Here is a 4,895-nt window from a genome sequence, read left to right on the forward strand (position 1 = left end):
TTTTCTCCACATCCTTGTCAACACTTGTTATTGCTTGTCTTTTTTATTCTAACCATTCTGACAAATGTAAGGTGATAGCTCGTTGTGGTTTTGATTTCCATTTCCCTGATGATGAGTAATGTTGAACATCTTTTCATGAGTCTTTTGGTCATTTGCAAGTCTTCTTTGAAAAAAAAAATGTCCATTTTGTTCCTTTACCCATTTTTAATTGGATTATTTGGGGGGGATTGGTGCTAAGTTGTATATGTTCCTTATATATTTTTGAAATTAACCCCTTATCAGATATATCATTTGCAAATATCTTCTCTTATTCAGTAGGCTGCTTTGTATTTTTGTTGATGGTTTCCTTTGCTGCACAAAAGATTTTTATTTTGGTGTAGTCCCAGTATAATTTTGCTTTTGTTTTCCTTACTTCAGGAGACATATTGAGAAAAATATTTCTACAGCTAATGTCAAAGAAATTACTGCTATGTTTTCTCCTAGGAGTTCTATAATTTCAGGTGTCCCATGTAAATCTTTAGTTCATTTTGAGTTTATTTTTGTGTATGTTTTAAGGAATTGGTTCAGTTTCATTCATTTACATGTAGGTGTCCAGTTTTCCCAGCACCATTTGTTGAAGAGTGTCTTCTTCCCATTCTATATTATTGCCTGCTTTGTCATAGATAAATTGACCATAAACATGTGGGTTTATATCTGGGCTCTCTATTCGGTTTCACTTATCTATGTGTCTATTTTTTTGTGCCAATACTATACTGTTTTGATTACTACAGCTTTACGGTATATCTTGAAATCTGGGATTGTGATACCTTCGGCTTTATTTTCTCTCAGGATTGTTTTGACTATTCAGGGTCTTATATGGTTCCACACAAATTTTACGGTTATTTTTTCTAGTTCTGTGTCAACACATATTTCTTAAAAGACTACTATGTTCTAGATACTCTTGTAAGTGCGGAATATAGTAGCTTAAAAGCAAAAACTCACAATAGTTTTGACAAAATTTTGTTGAGTCAGTGACTCTAGAAAGCATCAGCAAGGGAAGGACCAACAGTTTTGAGTTTGCATATATTGTTATTTAATTTTTACCTCCTGTAAGAGTCAATATAATAGCCTTAGCTTTTGGTGTATCTAAATTAGGATCAAATAGTCACAACCCAGGCAAAGACTTGGAAGACATCTTAATTTTTATCTAGTATATTTTCCTTATCTGTCAGGCACATATGAACATACACACACTTTTTCTATGTAGCCAAAGATACTCCTGCCTAAGACAAAAACTATTCGTAATTGCAACAGCAAGTTTCTAGAATTTATTTATCTAGCAAAACTGACACTATATACCCATTGAACAATATTCCCTAACCCACAATCCCTGGTAATTACTATTATATTCTCTATTTCTGTGAGTTTAACTTTTTTAGACACCTCACATAAGTAGAATTATGCATTATTTGTCCTTCTGGACTGGGTTATTTCATATAACCTAATGTCCTTCAGGTTCATCTATGTTGTTACAGATGGCAGGATTTTCTCTTCCTTTTTTTTTTCTTAAATCTGAATAATACTCCATTGTATCCAGATGTCATATTTTCTTTATTCATTTTTCAGTGGACACTTGAGTTGTTTCCATATCTTAAGTATTGTGAATCATGCTGTAATGAACATGAAAGTATAAAAATATCTTTTAGATACTGATTTCATTTCCTTTGTTATATATCCAAATGAAGTTGCTGGATCAAATGGTACACAACATAGTACTTATTTTTAACAATACAGTATTATGGGGGCGCCTGTGTGGCTCAGTTGGTTAAGCGACTGCCTTCGGCTCAGGTCATGATCCTGGAGTCCTGGGATTGAGTCCTGTATCGGGCTCCCCACTCAGTGGGGAGTCTGCTTCTCCCTCTGACCCTCTTCCCTCTTGTGCTCTCTCTCATTCTCTTTCTCTCAAATAAATAAATACAATCTTAAAAAATAAAAACAAAAAAACAATACAGTATTATGCACTTCAATTTTTTTTTAAAGATTGTATTTATTTATTTGATGGAGAGAGAGAGACAGCAAGAGAGGGAACATAAACAGGGGGAATGGAGCAGAGAGCCTGATATGGGGCTTGATCCCAGGACCCTGGGATCATGACCTGAGCCAAAGGCACATGCTTAACAACTGAGCCCCCCAGCACCCCCAAAAATGTTAATCATGTAAATCTTATGTTAAATGCTTTTACCACAAAGTAAATCCTACACTTGAAACCAATTTTACCATATATGTTAACTAACTAGAATTTAAATTAGAAATTGAATTAAAAAATCAGAGACACAAGGAATTTTGGGGAAATGTTTATACATATACATAAAATATATTTTAAAATATATTATATATATATACATATAGCCTTGGTGGTTGTGATGGTATCATGGGTGTTTTCATATGTCCAAACTCATCAAATTGCACACTTTAAATATTTGCATTTATTTGTATATTAATTATACTTTAATAATGTTGTTTAAAGAACAGACAAAAACAAACAAAAATAATGCAACAGCAAACAAAATCACCAGGTCTCAAGTTGGAGGTATACCAAATTACCTCAAGTCATTGCATCCAGATATGATGTAATAAGGTTATTGCTGATAGTTCAGTATCCAGGAATTTTGTCTATTTCCCCCAAATGATTTTCATCTTGGCCTGCTTATTCTGTAACATGGTTATTCTTCAAGCTATAGTCAGAGTTCTGAATTTAATACTACTATTTCATCTCACATATAATTTTCCAAGAAAGAGATTCATAGTTCAAAATGAACATGAGGGAAAGTATATGGTCAAATGTCTTGAAATTCAAACATATATTGCCATTCATTATAAGATGATCTAGAAGTGTCACTGGGGAGTGAGGAGGAAATCAACATTTTTTATCAGACAGTATCCCAACATCAAGTGCTATTGTGTCTCAGCTGGCAAAATAGCTGAGTCTCCTTTTTAAAAATTATTGTTATTTTTTAAAGATTTCATTTATTTATTTGAGAGAGTGAAAGGGATAGAGAAAGCAAAAGCTGGAGGAGAGGCAGAGGGAGAAGTAGACTCTCCATTGAGCAGGGAACCCAAAATGGGCCTTGATCCCAGGACCCTGGGATCATGACCTGAGCCGAAAGCAGCCGTTTAACTGACTGAGCCACCCAGGTGCCCCTGAAATTATTTTACATAATAAACTATCTCTAAATCAGTGAAAAGTTATAGAAAATAATATAAAGGACAGCTATATATCCTCTATAGAGTTAAAATACGTGTAAACTTGTTTGTGTATGTGTGTGTGTGTGTGTGTGTTGCCACACTTATTTCAGAGATTCTCTTTATTTTAGAGATTATCTTTTTAACATACACATATTAAATGTATCACTAAATTGTGACCCCATACCTTATACACCCATTCTACCTCAGTAGCAACCATTAGCCTGAATTTTATGTGTAGCTATTTTATGCATGTTTTCGTATTTTTACACTAAATGTATTTATTTACAAACAATATAAAGTACCATTTTGCATGTTTAAATATATAGAAATGGCATCACCTGTGGGCCCCTGGGTGGCTCAGTCAGTTAAGCATCTGCCTTCGGTTCAGGTCATGATCCCAGGGTCCTGGGACGGAGCCCCACATCACGCTCCCTGCTCATTGGGAAGTCTGCTTCTCCCTCTCCCTCTGCTCCTCCCCCTGCTTGTGCTCTTTCCTTGCTCACTCTCTCTCTTTCTCTCTCCCTCAAATAAATTTTTTAAAAAATCTTAAAAAAAAAAAAGAAACGGCATCACCTGGTATATCTGATTTTACTATCTCTTTTTTTTTCCCTATCATGATTAGGTTTGAGATTTGTCTATATTAATGCAAATATATCCACTTTATTCTATTCAACTGACAATAGTGTTCTGACTGAGGAACTCTTCCATTATTTTTACATCTTGCTATTATAAATAATGATACTGTAATAAAATATCCTGAACATGACTCCTTGTGTTCAATGGCAAATATTTCTTTAGAATATATGTCTGAAAGTAAAAAAGAACTATTCTCTAACCTACTATTCTTGAATTTTCCAGGTACTACATAAGTTTATACTCTCATCAATAATGTTTAAGAAGACTAATTAGTAAACTTTCTTACTAAAGCTCAGTACTGTCAAATTTATGAATTCTTGTGCTTTGATTAGGGTGTTTATGAGTTTATGAGTTTAATTTGCGTTTACCTGATGTGTATCAATAAACACCTCAGGCTAGATGTATTGTTTTACTAGGGCTGCCTTAATAAAATACCACAGACTGGGTGCCTTAAATAATAGAAATTTATTTTTTAACAGTTCTGGGAACTAGAAGTCCAAGATCAAGTTGTTTCAGGTTTGGTTTCTTCTGAGGCTTCTTTCCTTGTCTCATAAGATGGACACCTTCTCACTATGTCTATATTTTCTAAGAAGAAGGAAAGGAGAACACATTAAAAGACTCAGTATTTAACCTGAAAAAGACTATTTCAAATTAGATTATCTAAATTACTCAAGTGCCCTGAATTTATGTAATAAAATAAAATCAAACACTACTTTTAGAGGTTAATATAATCACAGTTGGAAAACATTTACTGTAGAAATAAATACAATATTAGCTTAAAATTGATTTTCAAGTTTTATGAGCAATAATTTCTTTATATTTTTATTAAATAATATGTTTACTAAAGATGCCTCAAAATCTGAAAGGTGTCAATAAATGAATATGTGATTTTTATTTCTAATTAAATGACTGATTCTAAATGGCATAACTTTTTTTTAAAATTTTTTTTATTGTTATGTTAATCACCATATATTACATCATTAGTTTTTGATGCAGTGTTCCATGATTCATTGTTTGTTCATAACACCCAGTGC

The 4,895-nt window shown here is 33.2% G+C and overlaps 1 long non-coding RNA gene across 1 annotated transcript in view; it reads right to left on the reverse strand.

Moving 5' to 3' along the window:
- Positions 1–4,311: 4,311 nt before the first annotated feature.
- Positions 4,312–4,895, reverse strand: part of LOC141374599 (uncharacterized) — a 55,222-nt gene continuing 54,638 nt past the window's right edge. The window contains exon 4 of the long non-coding RNA XR_012381615.1: positions 4,312–4,446. This is a non-coding gene — a long non-coding RNA (uncharacterized lncRNA). The remainder of the gene's footprint in view (positions 4,447–4,895) is intronic.

This window comes from Callorhinus ursinus, unplaced genomic scaffold (assembly GCF_003265705.2).
Source record: "Callorhinus ursinus isolate GAN/ISIS: 27379988/994484 unplaced genomic scaffold, GSC_fseal_2.0 scaffold19, whole genome shotgun sequence".
Taxonomy (NCBI): Eukaryota; Metazoa; Chordata; class Mammalia; order Carnivora; family Otariidae; genus Callorhinus; species Callorhinus ursinus.